Here is a 12,012-nt window from a genome sequence, read left to right as displayed (position 1 = left end):
AGCAACGCTCACAGAAGGAGGCCGGGCGAACGCGGCGTTCATTCATGGCGAACGCACCGTTCCTCTTCGTCGGGCGCGAGCCGAAACGACCCAGCGCCACATGCATGGGAGGCTGCGGGGGCTGCCTCGGCCGCAGGGACCCGGCGCCCGCAGGCACCGGCAGCGGGCCCGGCGAATCACGCGATGCGCTTCGAGGTGTGTGTCGCCGGGGGTGCGTCTCCGGTCGAAAGGTCATTTGCACAACGAAATCACTGGACGAAAGTAGTAAAGCTTTGCTTTAAAATTGAATTCCCCCGCCCCCCCTGAAGTCGTCCCGGCCGCTCCCTCTGACGCGGTAGTGATGCGGGGTGAGGGGGGGGGGGGAGAGCATCGTTATATGGTTCGAGATAAAACCCTGTGACGCGCCCGGCAAGAAAACAGCAGCAGCTTCTGGAAAAGTGGGAGAAGAGCCGAAGAAAGCTTCGCTTTAGAAAGCATGAAACTGTGCAGCATTAAGCCATTCGAGAAGTACGATAATGATACAGAGAGAGAAATGCTCATTTGAGCTTTCTGAAGTGGGAGTGGTTCCCTGGTCCGGGAATCCATGAGGTGAGCAGAAAGACTTCGCTCGGGATGCCAAGAGTTGCTGGACGTCCAGATGGCCGCTGCTCACCAGGTTCCCCACAGATCAGGGGTGGGATAGATATATAGATAGAAAATTTATTGTTCATGGGATGGTGGGGCGAATCAGCCGCCTCGGTCCAGGCAACCGCTGAGGGCCCTGATGATGTGGGCCGCCAGTTCCCGTTGCTCTTGGAGACTCGCCGCAACAGCCAGCCACTCTCCGGTGCAATGGTGTGGTTGGGTAGGGTTGTAGGGGCACTCCCACAGAATGTGGTCCTGGGTAGGGGGATAAGGCAGTGGGGACAGAGTGGGACAGGGGTGTCTGGCGTGCGTTGGAACAGATGGAGCCGAGTGGGTGTGTGCAGTGCATATGTTTGCGCCTGCCGAATGACTACTTTTTCGCGACGGGTAAGCCCCGAACGGAGGGGAGGGAACGTGCGGCGTATGCTTAGAAGGTCTGCTAAGGTGGGGAGTGGAGGGGGAGGACAAAAATTTGTGTCGCGAGCGTCGACAGGGGCTCGAAGGAGAGCTTCGCGGGCAAGCTGATGAGCGCGTTCGTTCCCTGCAACATCTGCGTGACGAGGGATCCAGTGCACGTGAAAAGGCCCTTTCGTTGTTGAGGGACAGTGAGAAGGGGAAGGCAAGACCCTGAACCAGGTGGTAGCATGCTGACTTTGAATCGGTGTAGGTATTGGTCGTGCGGACGGGGGATATGTGCTGTCAGCAGCGGCAAAAGCGATAGCGAGAAGTTCGGCTTCTTCTGGGGAGCTGCAGCGTCGAGTGATGGAGTAGTGAGTACCCCCTGAAATGATGAAGGCGACCGCACCGAGGTTATCTTCAAATGCCGCATCTGTGAATACGTGGCGGCTGTCGGTATCACGGTTTACTTTCTTGGCGTAGTATGGGGCACGAATAAGACGGCGTTTGGGATTGCGTTCCTTGTTCATGTGGCGGGGAATAGGTGCTACGGTAATATGTTGGAGTATTTTCCTGTCAAGAGGAGTTGTTGAGGTCGGGGAGGACGGGACGGGTATCCTATGAAGACCTGCTGCAGTTTCGGAGAGGCGTTGACGTTGGTGGCTGCGATGGATATCAATTATGTCAGTAACCGTCGGGAGAACACCAAGTTGCGCAAGTCGGGTGGTGCTAGTGGTAATAGGAAGACCCAGAAATATTTTGTCGCTTTGCGGATAAGAGCGTCAAGCTTCCCTTCCAAGGTGCGCGTTAGGACGACGTATACGGCGCTTGAGAGCGAATGCGGGAGATGACAAGAGCATCGCGGAGTTAAAGAAGGTCCTGTTATTCGAGTCCCCTGGAGCGTGCAGTGACACGGCGCATCATGTTAAGAATGGGTTCGGGCTGACGGAGAATGGGCTGCACGGCCAAACCTCCTCCACCACCAGATTGCATGTCAAGGCCAAGAACTTTCAAAGTTTTGTGGGTGAATGGTATTGTCATGATGATGGACAACTTGAGGTGGTTTCCAATAACGGGAGTGCACAAGCAGCAATGAAGTTTTCTCAGCCGAGCAAACTATACCGATAGTATGAGTTGCTTGATCAACAGCTCTGAGGGCGGCTTGAAGGGTGCCTTGAATGAATCCCGGACTGCCGCGTTTTATCCAGACAGTAATGTCGTCGGCATACAGAGAGTACTGAATTTCGGGGAAAGATTGTAGAGCGCGGTGGATACGGCGCATGGCGAGGTTCAATAATGTAGGAGAGAGGACCGCGCCCTGAGGAATGCCTCTCTGAGGGTGAGGTACCGCGTCAAGCTTGTGGTCGCCAATTTGTATGGTCAGGGTACGAGATTGAAGAAAGTCCCGGACGTAACTGGACATGTTCGAGCCGCAATTCTCGTGGTCGCCAATTTGTATGGTCAGGGTACGAGATTGAAGAAAGTCCCGGACGTAACTGGACATGTTCGAGCCACAATTCGTATCTGCTACTTTTGAGAGCATAGCGTCGTGATCCACATAGTCAAATGCCTTCATTAGGCCTATAGCGAGGATGGCTTTTAGCTGGGCTGAGCTGGGAGACTGAAGGATGTCCTCGTATATGCGAAGCCGTTTGTCTTGAGTAGATAGCTGTGAGCGGTATCCAATCATAGAGTGAGGGAGTGCTTGGGTATCCTCTAGATGTTGCTGAAGGCGATTGAGGGCTATGCGCTCATAACTTTGCCAACGTGAGAGGTCAGTGTTATGGGACGGAGATTAGGGAGATCGAGAGGTTTGCCGGGCTTCGGGATGAAGATCATGTGGCCCTTCTTCCATAAGTTATAGAGTGGTATTTGTCCTGTCCAAACGAGGTTGATGGCATGTAAGAGATGGTGTTGTTCAGCATCTGACATATTCCGAAGTCGGGCGATGCGAAGCTCAGCCAAAGTGAATTCCTCATCAAGTTCGGGGTTTGGATAGCCATTATATTCAGAACTATAGATGGACAGTATTACCCGGCTAGCAAGCTAGGACACAAGAACCAAAGCCGCAATCCCCACCACAACGCGTCACGAGGACGCCGCCGAGGGTTCTTTCGACTCACTGGGAGGTGCTCATGATCAACACCACCACCACGATGCACTCGGAGCCAGCTGGCGATGTCGATAAACCAGGCTTCATTGCTTGGTCATAATATATATGGAACACGCACTGGACAGGGTGTCCCGAGCTTGGGTGGGAGAGGGAGTCTCCATGAGCTCGGCAAGCCGTCCGTGGCCGCCGACTAAGTTCGTCTCCAGTGGGGAGACGTGCCTCGTCTCGGGCTCAAGGATACGTTCCTTTGCCCGACCAGTGCGGTCCCATAGCCCCGCAGAAAAGCCTTCACGTACCGGAGCAATCCCACTTTCCGACATGACTACGATTGGTAGAGGAGAGTCTCCAGCAGGGAAGCCGGCTGCTAGAGCCTAGGGGCCGGTGCTCCGTGCGCCGTGATCGCCGATGGAGAAGCAGGAGAAGCGCACTCGCTTTGATGCCGAGGTGGCATGCCAGTGTCGGCGGCGCCAGGCTATTCGCCGCGAGCTCGACATGTAGGTGGCGACAGCGTCGCGCTGCTAGTGTGGATGCTCCGCTGAGTGGCCCGTAAGAATGCACACTGTGGGCGCGCTTCGTGCTTTTTTCCCGTCGTATGTGCGCACAAAAGGTGCAAACAAGAGTGGTATGCTGTAGTTCGGTTCCTCAATGTTCAATGTATAGCATGGAAGCGGCAGTCAGTTTTCATTACAACGAAAAAAAAAAAAAAAGCGACGACTTATCGGGAATCTCAGAATGGCCGTAATTGTGACAATGAACTTGTACGCTGTGGCTCGTAGCAAGCTCGATCTTTCCAAACTATGGCTTTGAGCCTTCAATAAAAGCATAAATAGAAACAAATCAGGAAGCCTCGATCTCTGAAATTCAGTTTACAACGGCAATCTCAATCGCTTTCACTGGTAGCATGACGCATTTTTGCATTTGTGGGATGCCCTGAAATGGTAACACTACTTAACTGCTCCGAAATTCTTTCTAAGAGCTTACGATATTTTTTGTGTGTTCAAAAGGCAACATAAAATTACTGAATTTTGATCAGCGCAGAGATATAAATGTAACCGCTCTAACGGGTCTTTTCAATGAAATTTTAGCTTCTCTGAAGGAAGGTTTGATGAATAACGGTTTCGGATCACTTATTTACGGCTTTAGTCGCAAGCGAACTTGCCAATTGAATTGTCAACGCACGCAGTACAATCAACATCTCATGTTTAGCTAGGTTTTCGCAAAGTGACAAGCAGGTTTACAGTGTTCAAACCAAGTTTCTGGGACCTCACAGTGAGCACAAATTTTCTGTTACGGCTGGTCTGATGACCATTTGCGTTCCTTTTAAAATCTAACAGGTGCCTGAAACAGCGAGATGTGTTTACATTCTTGCGTATAAGGTCACTTACGAACCCTAAAGATGGCAATAAATGAAGTTGCGCTGTTGCAGATGTAGTAAAACATTTCCTTGTTATTTCTCGTTGCGAATCAGCGCAACGGGTTCCCTGTAACTACTTTGTTTTGTAAACTGAATATCGCCTTTGTCTTGGCATTTAATTCTTAGGGATTAGTTAAAAAATGAAATTCTGTGCATTTAGTTTTTTTTTTCGGGAAAGGGGGGGGGGGGGGGGGGGGGGGGTCCTACCAACGTTGCAAGAGCAGCGAGAAGAGAACGCATGTAACGCGAAAAGCCAAACTATGGTTATCAGTATTACTTACAATCAAAACTACACTAGGCGTCGTGTTCTGTAGCGGTGAAAAAGCAGTACGCATTTTCAAAACTCATGACTCCCCTTTGGTCCGCGATTGTCCAGGAATCGTGGCTCGCCTTTTTCAAAATTGTATTGAAAGTAAGCATTGGGGCAAAAAATTAAAAAAAAAACAGCGAGTCATGGCACACACCCCTCACACATGTGGGCAAAAACGTGCATTATATTACGCGTTTTCTCCTCTTTCTTTAAACTGAGGTCCACCTTACGAGGTTAATTAGACGTGACCATATTAGGCATTTGGTTATACTAAGTGAGACACGTTTCTGGACAAGGTGATTCATGTCGGATTTGAAAATGATATATATGAAAATGACACACGAAATGCCACATGACAGACGCAAACTCCCAACTGCTTAATTTTACCGAGAAATTCCCCCTAAATACTCTTGCGCATCTATAGAAACGTATTTTAAATAATACGTAAAGTTAGCAACTCGATACAGTTGAATAAATGTTTATTCCTCCTCCTCAGTATAAACAACGACTGTCCAAAAATGGTATTTAGTTTAGAAAAGGTACGGGAAGGACACGATCACACAGGCGCTTGCAGATGTAAAATACGTGTCCGGTAATGTATGGGCGACAGCGCACGGGTCGTGTACAGTGGAAATGTTTTTGTTTGTTTCTTCTTTCTATAAGGATACAGCGCAATTTTACAAGGGTGTGTAATTTGCACGCGTATGCAGAGGTCTTGTCGCTTCTTACCCGTTTCGCGTACTAAACTTTTATCCTTTAAATAATCACCACGCCACCTTCAAAAAGCATCCTTCGACGTTCCCGAAACGGCAGACGACTGCACTCAACAATAAGAAAAGTGCAATGTGTGGAAGCAATGTTTTTAACACGTTTCACAGTCAAGCGGTGATCAGGGCGAAGATGTTTCGTGGAATTAAACCAGCGGATTAACCCGCAACGGCCGCTGATTACTGCGTTTCTAGAGGAAATGCGCAAGCACGTAACTATGTCATTGCTTACTGCCAAACGAGCACACATATTGGTTGTTTTGTCGTGTGCAGCACGCGTCTTGCGCCGCACGCAACGTGAAAAAGCAGACGACACGAGAGCGCCATCCACACTAGGAGCGGTTCGTCCCGCCGCCGCCAGGGGCCGACTGTGTTCGCGCTCGGGGCGAATAGCTGCCCCAATGGTGCTGCACAGCCGGCATGGGGACCCGTGGTCCCCACAGTGTAGAACACATTAAGCTATCGAGTAACGTTGGCTGGTGTCGACCGGCAACGGCGAGGGCGGCCGGAGGAAGCTGGGCGCCAGCCGACCTCTCGCTCCGTTCGGTGGGGGTGGGACTTGTTGAAGCCGCGGACTCGCCCTCGACGCCCGACTCTGTGCTTGCGGCGGAACCGTGCTGAGACTCATTCCGCCGCCGTCCCCGTTATTCGGGGACTCGACCCGGACAAACCACGCGCCGGTGGCGAGAAGGGCTCGAGCACTGCATGGAGGGGCCCTTGCAAAGGGACCTCCTCCCCCCGGCGCACTGGGGCTGTCTGGCTCGGCCTCAGCAGCCGCTAACAGTATTGCTGCTGAAGATCATGCCGGGGCTCTCGCTGGGCGCCGCAGAAAAACTGGATGATGCCAGGCTCGCACCAGGAGGCTTGAAACCAGTTTGTATTGAATCCATAAATTAAGTCGCTACAGCACAAAATGTCATCGTTCTCCTTCGTGCTGCAATTACATCAAGGGGCCATCAAGACAAAATACAAATTTGGCTCAATTGAGAAAGAAAACTATTTTAAGCGGCCCATGTCAAGGGCTGCCAAAAATGGGGTTCTGGTGCGCCGGGAAATACGCACTTTCTCCCAATAACTGTGGCAAAAACTTTATCGCAAACTTCGAACAAATAGAGACATGAAAAAAAAAACATGCGAAGCAGTAGCAGCTTCCCAGCCACTTCCCGGAAACTTTTCTATGATGCAACAGAATCTTGTTTGTGCGAATGGCTTCCCAGCCACTTCCCGGAAACTTTTCTATGATGCAACAGAATCTTGTTTGTGCGAATGACGGCCGCCAAACTAACCCATGGCAGAGGCACATGACTGGACGATTGTAATGGGGTCGCTTGATTGCATCACTTGAATGATAATGTGCAGTTACCACGGTTAATATTGTTCCAAATGCTAGTCCATATGACATCACTCCTGCTGACAACCTCCAGACATCAACACACCAATTGTATCGCGAAAGTTGAATATTTTTTGGTACTTGTATTTCTAGGGTTAAAAAACATATTTCTCTGCTGGAACGGAGCTGAGTGAGGTACTGAAGCCTAGTTTTTTCAAATTACACTAAGCTGTATTTTGTCCTCATTGCCTAGGTAGTGGTACAACAGCGCGTGCTACGTTTGATTTGTTAACTTTGAGTGTATTACGCATGAGAAAAAAGAACAGTTCAAGGACAAGGAGAGGCATAGAGATGGGCCTGGGACAACAACTGGTCATTTTATTTGCAAGGACACAGTACACTTGATTGGTGAACAAAGGGAGGTTAAGATTCAATTCAAGCAAACTATCATCTTATTGTGACATCATGTAACTGCTCGCATACCAATTCCAGATTTTCTCAAAGGCACGTACTTGCGAACGGTTTAATATGTAGCCATTTGCGGCACATATCAAAAGAACGTGGGTTTCTATTGCACGGTTGTTTCAGCTCAAAGACGGAAAGGTGTGGAAGAGCAGGTATCCGATGCAGAAGTTGAGCTAACGTCCTTTGTGATGCTTGTGGAAGAACGATCGTACTTGGACGGACCTTACACATCCATGCTTCCACAAGCCACTTGCCATTTTATCAGAGGAAGCATCTTGTCTCACGCACCTAATGCTGTGGAGAGTGGCTGCTGCTAATATGCATGTCAACATCCAGCTTGCTATTGCATTGCTCACAGACCCTGTAATCAGTGTACCTATTCCAAGCAATTTTGTAAAAAAAAAGGCACATTTGCGTGTTAATGTGTTGTTTGTGCATATTGTACAGTAATATATATACAAAACAAGGTAATCCTGGACGCCAATTGAAAGAAGGAAAAAATGTTTCGACCCATGTGAAAAAGAAACATTCTTTTTCACATGGGTAAAAATGCTTTTTTCTATTTTCAACTGGCATCCAGGAATACCTTGTTTTGTGTGTGTGTGTGTGTGTGTGTGTGTGTGTGTGTGTGTGTGTGTGTGTGTGTGTGTGTGTGTGTGTGTGTGTGTGTGTGTGTGTGTGTGTGTGTGTGTGTGTGTGTGTGTGTGTGTGTGTGTGTGTGTGTGTGTGTGTGTGTGTGTGTGTGTGTGTGTGTGTGTGTGTGTGTGTGTGTGTGTGTGTGTGTGTGTGTGTGTGTGTGTGTGTGTGTGTGTGTGTGTGTGTGTGTGTGTGTGTGTGTGTGTGTGTGTGTGTGTGTGTGTGTGTGTGTGTGTGTGTGTGTGTGTGTGTGTGTGTGTGTGTGTGTGTGTGTGTGTGTGTGTGTGTGTGTGTGTGTGTGTGTGTGTGTGTGTGTGTGTGTGTGTGTGTGTGTGTGTGTGTGTGTGTGTGTGTGTGTGTGTGTGTGTGTGTGTGTGTGTGTGTGTGTGTGTGTGTGTGTGTGTGTGTGTGTGTGTGTGTGTGTGTGTGTGTGTGTGTGTGTGTGTGTGTGTGTGTGTGTGTGTGTGTGTGTGTGTGTGTGTGTGTGTGTGTGTGTGTGTGTGTGTGTGTGTGTGTGTGTGTGTGTGTGTGTGTGTGTGTGTGTGTGTGTGTGTGTGTGTGTGTGTGTGTGTGTGTGTGTGTGTGTGTGTGTGTGTGTGTGTGTGTGTGTGTGTGTGTGTGTGTGTGTACACACACACAGAGTAGAACCTCGTTACAAGATGCACTTGGTCATATGCAACAACGTTGGTTTTCCGATGTTCGCCATGTTAGCAACATTGTATACAAGAGACATGGTTACAAGAGACACTCTGTTGCCAAGGGCAACATTTTTGGGTCCCTAGAGTAAATTCTTCGCCATTTATAAAAGACATGACAAAAGGGGGGGCCTCATATAAAGCACTTTGTGGAAAACTGCTCACTTGGGCCGGCATCCAAGAGACCACAGGGGTTCCATAAACTTTTGAGAAGTTCGCGTCTGCAGATGTAGACCTTGTGTGTTCGAGGTTCAAGGACCCTACAGATCATGTGGTACTCATGCAAGTAAAAGGTGTCCTAAATGAATATTAGAGGAGTAGGATGACGAGGGTATTAGGAGAGAAAGTGAAGGCTGGCAATTGTCTAAGAGCACGTTGACGGTATTAAAACTTGGGAAGGAAGCTAATACAATCTGCGGTCCCTAAAACAACCATGAACGATTCTTAAGCCACAGTGAGAATTTTCTCTTCAACCAGTCTGAATATATCTCAAAGTGGTCATGTTCGACTCCACACAGTCTGTCTGTCTCGCACACACGCGTGTGTGTAATCATGAAGCTTGATGGGTCAGCATAAAAGACAGTGAAGGGAGTGGACTGACTTGTTTCCTGTTTATTGCTAACTGCTCACATTTTGCCTCTATACAAAAGCCTCTTTGAGGGAGGGTCATCCCCCTCATCCCTTCAGGAGAGAGCACGAGTGAGCGGTGTTGCAAACACTTTGAACAAGTGAGGCAAGCCAATTGGCTGGAAAGGTGGAAGGTGAAGGAAGGGGGAAAGACTGCGGACGAGAAGGCAGCACGAAAACACATTAACAGGAAGCACACAAACAAAAACAAAAACAAAACCGAGTCCCACGTGCCTCATAAACGATGTAAAAAAAAAGGTCAGCTGGAAAGGAAAGTGGAGGAAAAGGGGGGAAGGGAGGCAGACAGAGGATGGCTGCCGAGGCATAGATCTTCATGCACGGCCCACCCAGTCAATGCATGTTATACTACATGTACTGACTCCTACTAGTCCACGTGCTATACCACACATTCTCTGGTCACTTTTTTGTTTTAATCCCAGAGAAGTATATCTCTGCAAGTTTTTGTCTCTACAACACACCCCACCAGGTGGTTTGGGGTAGATATAGCTGACAGGCGCTCACTCTCCATCAGATCATATTGAAAGGCTTGCTCAGTATATTGTTCGCTCATGGCATGTTCGCACTGTATGATAATACCAGGTTAGTCTGGGCTGTTTCCCCTTTTTGTGCATTGGCTTTCGACAATGCTGACTGGAGGTCTGCTCGGCAGGCCAGATTGATGGCATCATCGATTCAATTATTTTTTCTGTATAATTTTGTTTAAGGAGGGTATATCCTTCAGATTTTGCGAGTTCCCCTCACATTCCTGGACATCAGAATCGATTCGGTGGTATCTGTATGCCTGCAAGTATGGTATGCCTACTTTATAATGTTGTGGGCGGTTGCTGTCAAAATGCAAGTACTGTTGTTGATCCGTGGGTTTTTGTAAGCAGTGATCACGAGGGAGTTGCCATGTACCTGACGGGTTACATCCAAAAAGTTGATAGTATCCCGAGATATGCCGCGGGTTTACTTGATTGATCAGAGGAGACAGTTCAATTCTGAAATGAAGTAGAGAACGCTTGCTTTGTCGTGGTTCCATACCATAAATATGCCACCTAGGAAACGCCTATGCAAGAGTGGTTTGCTTCATTGTTTCTCAATGAAAGGAATTTCCAATGATGCCATAAAAATACTGCCGTAATTTGGAGCCACCTTAGTTCCCATTGCCGCGCCGCTGATCTAAAGGAAATGCTTTTGGCCGAATTCGAAGTGGTTATAATTTAGTACAAGGGTTAGAGGCATTGCGAGAGTTTCTTTCTCTATATATCTTGATGGGTTGGAGCCAGTAAATGCTGCCATGGTCGCGGCGATGCCTTCCAAGTGGGGAATATTTGTGTACAATGAGCACACGTCCAACGTCACCAGAAAGCACCCCCGGGGAGATCACGATACCAGCAATTTCCTGTAGAAAATGTCTGGCGTCTTTGATGTAGGTTGGGACTGTAGAGGGCATGTCCTTTATGATGTGATTGAGGAAGCCTGAAATTTTTTCAGTCACCGTTCCATTGCTGGATAAATGGGCCTGCATGGGTGGTTGCTCTTATGTATCTTCGGTAGTATAAAAGCGACAAGGAACAGGATGTTCCGGTGACAATTTTCATCATCGCGGCAGTTATCTTACCTTCTACTACGAGAAGGGACTAGAGATTGTTCTGAACTTGTTTCATATAATTTTGTGGGATCATTAGGTAGCTCCTTATAAAATTGGCTGTCGCTTAGTTGGCGCATTCCCTCTTAATTATTCATGCTTGTCGAGTATAACAATGGCTCCACCCTTTCCCGCTGGTTTAATCGTTTAATCACTATTCTGGTGCCCACTTGGAGTGAATTTAAGGCTTCTCACTCTTCTACTGACAGATTGTTGCGCATGGGTTGGTGCTGTGCTTATGCCTGGACAACATGCTTTTGCACAGCCAATATGTACAGCTACAATCAAAAGTTTACGGACCAGGAAAATGGCAATTTTAGGTTATTCCTATTTCGGTAGCAGCCCGACAAACTGCCACATGCATGTGAGATGTCGCATAGTTACTGAAGTAAAGAAAAATACGGCACACAGTACCCCGGGCGGCCACGCTGCAGAAAATAACCCAAAATTGCTGCGTTCGTAGTTCGTAAACTTTTGGTCGTGGGTGTACATATCCAAGTGTTTGTTTCGCCACTATTTTGGTGTCCAGGGTTTGCTCGACACACCAAGTTGTGTTTTTGTGTTAAGGCAGTATTCCTGGTGACGCAGATTACGTGCGATAGTATATCTAGATCCTGATAAAATTGAAACTCGTCAAACTTTCTGGAAACTGGACAAAATGTCAGACCTTTTGCGAGAAGTTTTTCTGAGGCCGGGTATAGCGTTTTGCTTGACAGATTTACCAGTGTTTATCGGGCGAGATATAGTGCTGGGACCCGGGGGAGACACCTAAGGGAGAGGTTGGTTGCACGGGGTTGACTGAGAATCGAGGGGAAATGTTATCGCGTTGAAATTTCTTGATTTTTTACTGTGATACTTCTCCTTTCTTGGCCGTCTCGAAGTTTTCAAGTTCATTGTATTCTAACTCCGACAGGTTCGATTGCGACCTCTCCAGCCTTTCGGCATTCAGAAGCTCCGTGGTTTTCCTTCGGCTGTGCTGCAAGA

This window comes from Haemaphysalis longicornis, unplaced genomic scaffold (genome assembly GCF_048455015.1).
Source record: "Haemaphysalis longicornis isolate Haplotype H1 unplaced genomic scaffold, Haemaphysalis longicornis Haplotype H1 scaffold_12, whole genome shotgun sequence".
In the NCBI taxonomy this organism is placed as follows: domain Eukaryota; kingdom Metazoa; phylum Arthropoda; class Arachnida; order Ixodida; family Ixodidae; genus Haemaphysalis; species Haemaphysalis longicornis.
Note: the sequence above shows the minus strand (reverse complement) of the source record.